The sequence below is a fragment of the Triticum aestivum genome, chromosome 5A (assembly GCF_018294505.1).
Source record: "Triticum aestivum cultivar Chinese Spring chromosome 5A, IWGSC CS RefSeq v2.1, whole genome shotgun sequence".
Lineage (NCBI taxonomy): Eukaryota > Viridiplantae > Streptophyta > Magnoliopsida > Poales > Poaceae > Triticum > Triticum aestivum.
In genome coordinates, this window is record NC_057806.1 from 553,490,490 (window position 1) to 553,502,013 (window position 11,524).

The window sequence follows — 11,524 nt, forward strand, 5'->3', positions numbered from 1 at the left end:
TCCAAGTGCTGTGCAAGCAAGCAGACGCACAGAGGCAGCGGTCAGGCGGGGATGTGAGCAGGGATTCGCTACCTTTTCTCTGATCGACCTTGGAATGGATGCCCACGTGTCGACCTTGGAATGGGTTCCTGTCATGTCATGCCTGTGAATTAAGGATTGGCTTCTCGTCACGTGGGCATGTAGACATACAGTAGACCTCGCACGTCGCACGGCTGTTGTGTTTTGAGGAATTCCGTGTTTTGATTAGCAGCGCTGCTATATATACGCACGACCAAGGTGCAGCCGACGCATGCACGATTGTTACGTGGAAGCACCAACAGTGAGAGAACTGTTGGGGAGGAAGCGTCGGTCGCAGATCGTGCGCTAACAATTCTCCACGAACCAATTTCGTTTTATTAGCTCGCTTTCCATACAAAAATGCTACACCTACGTAGCTGGTTACGTCAAGCTACGTAACTTTCCTTCGCCATAAACTAATCGCTCCCCTGATTTTCAGAGGGTGAGCCTGGCCCTCTCTTTCTTCCAACCAAATCAGCCCACATCAGTTCATACGTAAGTTTCGTAATAATTATTACGTGGGTGTAGTAAAACCGCTTTCCATGCCCCGCGCGTGCAGCAACGTAGGGGACGTCCTGTTCCTAATTAAGGATACACAAACTTTTGCCTATTTGGATACGAGAAGAAAAATAAAATAGGGAGGAAGGAACACTTAAAAAAGCACAAGTAATTTGTAAGATGTTCCAATAATTAAAACAAATGTCCTCCAACTATAAAAACTTTGGTCAAACATAAATAATTATTTTCACAAAACGTTTGTGAATTTTTCAATCTTCATGACTTTAACCAAAAGTTTGTGAATTTGTTTTTTTATAAAATTAAAAGCTGTTCTTGATTTTGCAAATGTTCAAGAACTAAGTTCATAAATTTGTAAAAATATTCATAAATTTCAGAAAAAAGTCTGTTTGTTTTATTTTTTTTATTTTAGAAAAAGTTTGTGAATTGAAAACAATGTTCCAGAAGTTCATAAAAGGTTCATGGATTTTAAAATAAAATTTTGCATTTATCAAAATGATCACAATTTTCATTAAAAAGATGAATTATAAAAACTGTTACTACCAAATTAAAAAAATGTTCCTGAATTTGGAAATTTTAGCATTATTTTGAAAGTTATAAATTAAAATCTGAAAGAGAAAAAAAATGAAAGAACGAAAAAAAAAGATTAAAGGCAACAAAGAGAAAAAACATAAATAAATAAATAAAAGCAGGACCTTCCTAAAACCATAATCCTCTATTTCTAAATAGCTACAACTCACTACCTAATTTTCCTAGCCATGCAACCATGTCACAAACTAAGTCAAACCAAATTACAATTTTTGCGCTAGTTTATGCATGCAGGGCTGCCATGCCAAATCACCGGTTCATGCATATTAGTCATAAATTATTTCTTTCATTAGATTTTTTATTTTTAGGAATTGTGCATTTGTTGGGCGGTTGCAGCTTACCTATGTAGTTCAGCGGTTCACACTTTTTTTTATAAATGACATTCTTTTGACTATAATTCCATAGTTTTCTCTCTCTTTTTAGTTGCTTCATATGTTTTCATTGTTTTTAAACATAGATTGGCTTCCCATTAGATTCTGTTGTTGCAACTATTTATACATTTCTTTCAGCGAGTTTTTTTCCAAGGTTTTTTAACAAGTGAGCTGACCCATGGGCGGGGGGGGGGGGGGGGGGTGCACTTTTGCTCTATGTGTCCAGCCCAAAGAGAGAAATAGGAATTGCCCGCGACGTATGGCGAATAAACCCACACCCGCCGATCATTCAGGGTCAGGCCCAGTTCAGTTTTTCTCGTCTAGCTAGCATGAATTCGTTTCAACTACGATTTTCTTCTTCGGTTAGTTATATGTCCAGTTTTCTAGTATGATTTTATTTTACTTTTTAATTGCGGTTTTCTTCCATTTTCTTGTTTTCAGTTGTTTTTTCTTACATTTTTTGTTTATTTCATTTCTTTTATCTTCATGTTTTTCTTTCTCCCTTTTTATCTTGTGTGTGTTTTCTTTTCCTTCTTATTATCTTTTTAAAAATTATGAACATTGTTTTTAGAGAAAGCAATGCACATTCTTTAAATATTCATCTTTATATTTTCGTGAATTTTTGTAATATTATGAAAATTCGTATCTGAAAAAACATGGAAATATAAATGTTTTGAACATTTCTAAAATTTAAAAAGTTTCCTAAAATCATCAATATTTTTAGAAGTTTAAGATTTTTTCAAAATTATGAACATATGAAATTTTAATGACTGTTTATAAAATTGACGAATATATGAAATGGTGATGTTCGGCGCTATTTATGTACCTGTTGTTTATATCTAGTTTATCTATGTATCTAGTGACTAGTGATGTCTGGTGATGAACTTGCTCTTTTGGGCACCGCTAGCTAGAGAGCTCGGGCGCGCGCGCTCCCGCTAGCTAGACCAATAGCGCAAGACCGCGTGGATGGGCCTCTTGAGCGGACCGTATACATGCACGTGGGCTTACTGTTTATACATACGGCCAGATTGCGTACGCTCGCGCGGTAACCGACGGAGATTGAAAACGTACCATCGGTACATTTTGATGGATCGCGGTGCATGACGGACTCAGGGCAACATTTCCGTCCATAAAAACGGCATAGACATAGCGGTGGAAAAAATGCCTTCGCGGGCCCAGCACAAGCCAAGATCCCCATCTCCCACCCCGCTCCCTCATTACGAGTGCTCTGCAGCGCCATCAGCAGAGAGCAGAGTTCATGGCGGCGGCGGAAGAGAACGGCAATGGACTGGAGTTCCTAACAGATCCTATCGATGGGTATGGTTTCTACTTCATCTTCGTTGAAGCAGTAGGTCTGAATCTTTTGCATGGACCAACTAATGGATGGCCGGCTCTTCTCACAGGTTTCCCTGGCCGGATCTTGAAACCAACGATTTAACTCCGGGCGGTGAGGCAGGTACTTGTCTCACACAGTCGGCTGCTGAATCAAGCATGGGAGATATTGGCGACGACCCACTGTCAATCCAATTGGCAGTGAATAACGGCTGGGAAGCACTGAGCTTGTCGGCGGGCGATTCGCAAGGACCAACTAGAAGGTACCCTCTCTTGGTCTTGATCCTGCTTAACTCTGAACGTACTCATGTAAGCCATATCTGGGAAAAATAGAACTCTGAAGCACAAGGTGTACTTGCATAGTGCTCGCGTGTCAGCGCTGAATTCTTCAGATTTGCATATTGCTCGCGTGTCAGCCGCTGAATTCTTCAGCAGAAATCAAAAAAGTATATACAAAAAACATCAATTGATAGCTGTTCATGCTCATCTCTGAATGTATTACGGTTATAAATGTCTGAAAAATTTATATCTCCAGATGTAAAGCTCTGCTTTACTTTTTGGTCGCTTATCAAGCCTGATGTCTTCTACGGTCGGGCGTATTTCATTCTTAATGATTTCAGAAATCTGGAACTAAACCTGCACCTCTATGTTGCTTGTGTGTGAACAATGAGATCCTGATGAGAAAATGAGCAAAACGTAAGTTCGTCTTGGATCGTCGTAAACACCGAAAACAGTGTGGTAAGCCATGTCTGAATAATTGAAATCTCCAACATTAAAGCTGTGCTACTATATTGGTTGCTTGTGAACATTGCATTCTTCAATACAAATCAGAGCAAACATTTGCAATCAAAATAATGATCCATTAATAATGATGCAGGATTCATATTGGACGAGCCCCTATTGAGCGCACACCATGCGCTGGAAGAGTGTGTGCCCTTGAAAAAAACCTTAAGAGGATACGCGGAGACGAAAACAAATACCGTCGTGGTACCAGCTGTTGGATACAACTTTGATTCATTGGGAGAAGCATACGACTTCTACAATCTATATTCGTGGGAAATTGGATTTGGGATAAGATATGGAAAAAGTAGGTTGAACGTCGAGAGAACCAAATGTATGCAAGAAATGGTCTGTGGATGCTTGGTGAGTTGAAAGTAAAATAATTACCAAAAAAGTTGTATCTGTTTTCTCGAAACGCAATATAACATTTGGCAATGGATTCATATTTTCAGGGCAAACGAAAAAGAGGAAACGCACGGACATGCGATGTGAGTGCCCTGCATTGACATGTTTGCTTCGATCAAATGACAATGGCTGGTACATAAGTGAGCACAGACCATCCCACCACCATTCCTTGACAGATAAATGTGGTGAAAAGGTGTACTGGCCTTCACATAAACATATAGATCTGTATAAAAGAGACCTTGTCAAACAGCTTAGGGAGAACAATATCAGCATTGGAAAAGTTTACAACATAATTGGTAGTTTCTTCGGCTCAATGAATAATGTGCCTTTCACGAAAAGGGCTTTGAGGGGTCTATGTGGTGAAATCAGCCGAGATCAAGCAGATGATGATGTCCGGAAAACTATGGATGTCTTTGCAGAATTGGGTTCAAAGGATTCTGGTTAAGGAGTTTACTCTGGTCAACTGGTGCAAGCAGAATGCAGTACCATTATTTCGGAGATGCAGTAACATTTGACACAACATACCATACAAACCTCTATGATATGCCATTTGGGCCTTTTGTTGGAGTTAACAACCACTTTCAGAGCATTATCTTCGGTGGTGTGCTTGTTAGGGATGAGACGGCTGAAACTTTCGAGTGGGTGTTCAGCGAATTCATCCGCATGATGGGCGGCAAACCTCCTCAGACCATTCTTACAAGTGATAATCTGAATCCCCATAATATTTGCTCGCTGCACAACTTGAAACACATAGAAAACCACGTGCATAGTTGAAATGTAAAAGATAAAACGATTCATAAATTTATAGTAAGACACAGTAGTCTGAATTGCAGGCAAATGATATGCTTTCTAACAAAAAGATTGTTGCCTCCGCAGATCAATGTACAGCTATGGAGCTTGCAATAGAGAAAGTAATGCCAGATACCACACACCGGTGGTGCAAGTGGCACATCGTGAAGAAGGCGAAGGAAAAACTTGGTGCATACTACTCAAAGCGAAGCAACTTTAGAGCAGAGTTCCATAAAATTGTGAATCACATGATAACAGAAGATGAATTTGAAAATGCATGGGCAGAGCTCCTTGAGAAATACAGTTTGCAAAAAACACTTACCTTACACACATCTACGAAGTTCGCACAACGTGGGCAAAACCATATTTCAGGGACACATTTTGTGCAAAAATGACAAGCACATAACGCGGTGAGAGTGCAAACCATATGCTGAAGGGATATGTGCCAGCAAGCTGCCCCTGCACTTATTTATATGATGCTTCTTTTCGATCGAGAAGCAAATGAAAACTATGAGGAACGGCGAACAAAGATAGTAAGTTGCTTCAATCCTCTATTGGATAGCAATACTTGTAATTCTGCCTTTGCAAAACCATAGTACATGCTAACTATTTATTTATTTATATTCAGACATTGCCAGCTATGTAGGTAAACACGCTACTGGAATTCCACGCTAGCAAGATCTACGAGCAATGTTTGAGAAATTTGGTGAGATCCTGTATAAAGCAGGACAGTACAGAGTAGAAGAAGTTGAAAAAGGTTCAAAATATTATGTACATCGATACCACCCGGATAAACATGAAAAGTGATGCAGAGTATTGTACATAGTGCATGTCCTCGCTCAAGGTGAAGAATTGACATGTGAATGTGGCAACTTCGAGCACACAGGATTGCTATGCTGCCATTCCATTAAGGTACAATCTCATCGTTTTGAGATAGAAAATGTAACATTATAGCTGTTGGTGTCAATTGATAAAACCATGTACGTTGAAACAACTAAATACTCGTATTGCAGGTTCTTGATTTCCTTGGTATAGACAGAATTCCATCAAAGCATATCCTGAAAAGGTGGACAAAAGATGCGAGACATACTTCCAAATAACTTGGCGCACCTACAGAAAGACAATATTTCAGCTAAGTGAATAACATTTAGACATTCAAATCTCTATACACATGCTTTAGAGGTTGTGAAGCTTGGTGATGCAAATCCAATTGCATAGGATTGCGCGATGGAACTTCTTAGAGCAGCAATGGATAAACTGACTCCTTTAGCTGCTGAGCATGATGGTCTGGGTTTAGAACACATAATAGAATTGAAGAACACAAAGGTTAAGGCATTGAGTCTGCTAGAACGGCCACATAATGGCTGCATGAGCGACGATGTGGGCAGTGCCATTGGAATTTTCATTGGATTATCTGCTCCAGAGCGCAAACGGAAAGCTGGACGACCAACAAACAGCAGAGACAAGCCTCCGTACAACGATCGATCTGGGAAGAGCAAAAAGTTGAAGGTTACATCGGAAGATGCAGTTCTCAGATGCGGCACAAGTAAAAAACACGGTTCTGCACTATATATCGTGGCCCTGGTCACAAAAGCACGCCTCAGAAGTAAAGGAAAGAACCGAAATGCTCGATTTGCAGGGTGGGAGGTCATCGGAAGAACACCTGCAACAATCCTAAGATCATGGTACATGTTGTCGAGCAAACAACTCATGATCCTGCTATCGATCAGTGATTAATATCTATGCAAGTAGAACCCAGTTTGTTTATGTATCCTGGTTGATCAATGATAAGTAGGTGACAACGTTCCTGCCCAGTCCTGGTACGGAACAATTGGTAGGACGGGCGAACTAAACCTTGGTTTGCGTTCGCCATATGTTGCAACTAGGGTTTCTTGTCTGGATTTGGGGGATCGATTTGTGATTATTGTGTGGCCATGCGGCGAGGTCGATGGGGTTAAGGGTGTGTTTGGTTTGGGAACAAAGTGAAATGAAATGTCATGGTTTCGTTTCACTAGAATGGGTCGGTTTCATCCTTGTTTTTGGTAGGGAAAATTTAGAGGAATAGAATGGTTAGATTTTAGTGTTCGGTTTTGAAAGATGGAATGGAATGAAATTGTTCATCTCACCACTTGTATGCTTTTGATTATGTACAATGTATTGAACTTTGGCATCGAACACAAACTGAATGCAAACGAACACTTGATTACACTGATTCAGAGAACAAAGGTACAATGTGCAGGCAAACAATCATGTGTCTGAGACGCTGCAGTACATCAGTTACTGAACCAACCTTCTAACTATGTCAATCTACTGGAGGTGTACACAAACTGTTATGCTTAACAGATTCCAGTCAAACAAGAGCGCTGATTTCAGCCAAAATTGCCCAGCATCAATGCAGGAGCGGTGCAGAGAAACCATCCCCGAATCGTCCAATCGGGTGACCAGCCTTGAACCTCTCCACCGCGCACCGCGTCCTCGCTTTTCTCCGTGAAGAAGAGCTCCATCGCCACGGCCCGACGCGTCACGGGTCACCGTCACCCGAGCTCCTTCGTGCCGACCCACACCATGGCCTCCACGGCTGCCTTGGACGCCGCGTCGCCGTCAGTGCCGAGTACACTGTACACGACCACGATTCGGCCCCCACCGCCAAATCCTTGCTCGAGGGGCGGGAATGTGCCTGCGGCGCAGATCGAAGGAAGAGGGCCGTCGACTGATGGATGGGCGTTGCGATCCGTGATGGGTGGGCCGAGTCAACCCGACTTCCATTCACCATGACGTGACGCTATGATGAGCCGGACGTTGCGATCCGTCACGGATGGATGGACGTCCATTTGGCCCGCCCCGTACAACCATCGACGCTTCGTCGGTACTACGCATTAAATAGGACACCACATACGCCGGAAGTACCGCATGCATCCCATATCCTGACGCGAGCCAACGCCTATTGATTCCGGGATCAGGCGAGCTCGTCCGCGCCTGTGAATATTCGCTCTTTTGAGTCATATTGTACAGAACTTATCCCCAATCTATGTATGGATTATGCTATGTTGATCCACGTAGTTGCATGGATTGTATGGATTTGGACTGGGGGGGGGGGGGGGGGGGCATTTGAAGAGGACGGCTGTGCGGAGAAATGGGATGTGACCGATCACTGTCCGACATATAGGTGCCAAATTTGGCAATCGTGGTTGTAGATGCTCTTATTGTGTTGAACCGAACGAAAATTGGTTGAACAGAACGCCTCCCATGTCAACCTTGATGTTGTTTCGGATCCTTATGTGAAGTACACATCAACACGTCTCAGATCAGTTCTTTTTCTCTTCAACAGCTCTTTACCTGTCATGTTCTCTCTCAAACAGTGATCACATCTTTTCCAAAGTCTGAGGAATAATGCCGAGAAAAGAACTGGCAAATTCTAGTGACTTTCTCTGACAACTTTACATCCCAATGCTGCAGTAAAAAAACTGCAACATTAAAGGGATGCTAACCATGGTTTTGGGTACCAGGCGGTAAATTCGGTTACTGCCCGGTTACCGCGTTTCCCGCTCCCCCATGAGAATCATGTATACCGAGAAAAAAATTCGAACTTTTTGAATTTAAACTTCTATCTGCTTGTTAAATAAGGTATATCTCTTGCTGGAACACAAGGATACTCGCGTCCCAGTGGTAGGGATCTCCAACCAGCAACTGCTGGTCTTGTGTTCGAGGACATCCAGCTGCACTATTTACTTTAAGTCATCCAGCTGCACTTTTTTCCTTTTAGTTTTTAGAAGCTGTAATTTCTAAAAAATATGGGCGTGCGAGAGTCGAACTCGCGACCTGCATGTGCAGGCCATTGGAGCAGACCTGTACATGCAACTTGCCGGGCCGGCGTAACCACTGTATGTGTACGTGAACCTCTAGTAGCGTAGCTAGCTAGACTTAATTGTCTCGTCGGCGGATCGTGACTTAGAGAACAAATAGAGGGATATTTGGTGATTGCCAGAGGCTCTTGACGTGCCTTGTTTTTGCTTATTGCTTACGTAGTGGTACAGATTATAGGGGGGTCACGTACCTATATATAGCAGCTAGGAGTAGCTATCTAAACTACTCGGTTAGGATTTCTAATCCTACTATTACTATTGGTACCTGATCAGTGTCCGACTAGGACACAGCTACTACGCGTCATGTTTATTTCTACATTCACCTCCTAAACATGACGTTCTCGATGCGACCGCGATCTCAAATGCAACGACTACTACTCATAGGCAATATCCTTAACATTGCTTTTGGTGTTCTTCGTAGTATTTCAAGGACCATCTTTATTGTTGTCAGCTCATCCATAGCTTGATGGCAACACTCTTCTTTGGTCCTGTCTTCGATCTTCACCGGTTCTTTGGTGCTTGATAGACTGTCTTTCGGATCATCGAGGGAACATCTTTTGAACCCGCGCGAGACCAAACTTCGGTCTAACATTGAGTTCGAAGCTCTTGGTGCTTGCTTCCTGTAAAGTGCCTTCTTGAGCTTGTAAACTTTTCCTTCTTCGCCTTTCTTCTCTTAGCCGAGGGGTTGTTTCACGTACACTTCTTCTTTGAGGTCGCCGTTGAGGAAAGCGGATTTCACATCCATATGATGAACCTTCCAATCCTCTTGTGCTGCCAAAGCAAGGAGCACTCTCACCATCTCGATTCGAGCAACCGGTGCAAACACCTCCTCATAGTCAACTCCTTGACGTTGTACGTAGCCCTTTGCAACGAGTCTTGCCTTGTGCTTCACAATGGCACTCTTTGTGTCCTTCTTCAACTTGTAAACCCACTTTAAACCTATGGCCTTTTGGTTTGGAGGTCCGGTTACCAAAGTCCACGTTTCATTTCTCTCGATCGCCTTCATCTCCTCATCCATGGCGTGCATCCAACTTGAACTTTTGCTCGCCTCTACGAAGTTTGTCGGCTCCTCAACTCCGAGTAAACACAAATCGGAGTACTCGAGCGTAACTGGCTTTGCGTATTTGTAGACTTTTTTGAGGGTCTCGAAGCGACGAGGCCTGGAAGAATCCGTTGTGGCTTGCCGTGCCCAAGTAATAGCTGAGTAATCCCAGATCGCTCATGCTAAACTTCTTCTTCATCTGCGTCTTGAAACATTCAATTTCTTGCGCGCTATCTCCGGTGATAATCAGATTGTCGACATAAACTCCAACTAACAGGTTTGATCCTTTGGAGTTCTTTGTATAGACCACGTGCTCGAGGGGAGATTTCCCTATGTCAATCGGCTTATGCGGTCAAGTTATTGGACAAGTGTGGCATGACAGGTTGCTACGACACACAAACTCCAATGGACCAACGACACAAGTTGAGCAAGCGTAGCTCAAATCCGCCGGTGGACACCACAATGTTGTAGGGGAACGTAGTAATTTCAAAAAATTTCCTACGCACACGCAAGATCATGGTGATGCATAGCAACGAGAGGGGAGAGTGTGATCTACGTACCCTTGCAGATCGACAACGGAAGCGTTTGGTTGATGTAGTCGTACGTCTCCACGGCCCGACCGATCAAGCACCGAAACTACGACACCTCCGAGTTCTAGCACACGTTCAGCTCGATGACGATCCCCGGACTCCGATCCAGCAAAGTGTCGGGGAAGAGTTCCATCAGCACGACGGCGCGGTGACGATCTTGATGCACTACCGTCGCAGGGCTTCGCCTAAGCACCGCTACAATATTATCGAGGACTATGGTGTAAGGGGGCACCGCACACGGCTAAGAATATGATCACGTGGATCAACTTGTGTGTCTAGGGGTGCCCCCTGCCCCCGTATATAAAGGAGCAAGGGGAGGAGGCCGGCCGGCCCTATAGGCGCGCCAAGGAAGAGTCCTCCTCCTAGTAGGAGTAGGACTCCTACTAGGAGGGGGAAAGAAGTGGGGAGGGAGAGGGAAAGGGGGGCGCCCCCCCCCTCTCCTAGTCCAATTCGGACCAGGGGGGAGGAGGCGCGCGGCCAACCTTTGGCTGCCCCTCTCTCTTTCCAGTAAGGCCCATATGGCCCATTACCTTTCCCGGGGGGTTTCCGGTAACCCTCCGGCTCTCCGGTTTTCTCCGAAATCACCCGGAACACTTCCGGTGTCCGAATATAGCCGTCCAATATATCAATCTTTATGTCTCGACCATTTCGAGACTCCTCGCCATTTCCGTGATCACATCCGGGACTCCGAACTAACTTCGGTACATCAAAACTCATAAACTCATAATATAAATGTCATCGAAACCTTAAGCGTGCGGACCCTACGGGTTCGAGAACAATGTAGACATGACCGAGACACGTCTCCAGTCAATAACCAATAGCGGAACCTGGATGCTCATATTGGCTCCTACATATTCTACGAAGATCTTTATCGGTCAGACCGCATAACAACATACGTTGTTCCCTTTGTCATCGGTATGTTACTTGCCCGAGATTCGATCGTCGGTATCTCAATACCTAGTTCAATCTCGTTACCGGAAAGTCTCTTTACTTGTTCCGTAATACATCATCTCACAACTAACTCATTAGTTGCAATGCTTGCAAGGCTTATGTGATGTGCATTACCAAGAGGGCCCAGAGATACCTCTCCGACAATCGGAGTGACAAATCCTAATCTCGAAATACGCCAACCCAACATGTACCTTTGGAGACACCTGTAGAGCTCCTTTATAATCACCCAGTTACGTTGTG

At 43.6% G+C, this 11,524-nt stretch overlaps 1 long non-coding RNA gene across 1 annotated transcript; it reads left to right on the plus strand.

Annotated features, from left to right (window-relative positions):
* Positions 1-2,707: 2,707 nt before the first annotated feature.
* On the plus strand, positions 2,708-6,927 carry LOC123107648 (uncharacterized). Its single transcript, XR_006451713.1, has 7 exons — positions 2,708-2,849; positions 2,936-3,127; positions 3,742-4,007; positions 4,097-4,749; positions 4,926-5,371; positions 5,467-5,750; positions 5,852-6,927. It is a non-coding gene; the product is annotated as an uncharacterized lncRNA (long non-coding RNA).
* Positions 6,928-11,524: the final 4,597 nt, after the last annotated feature.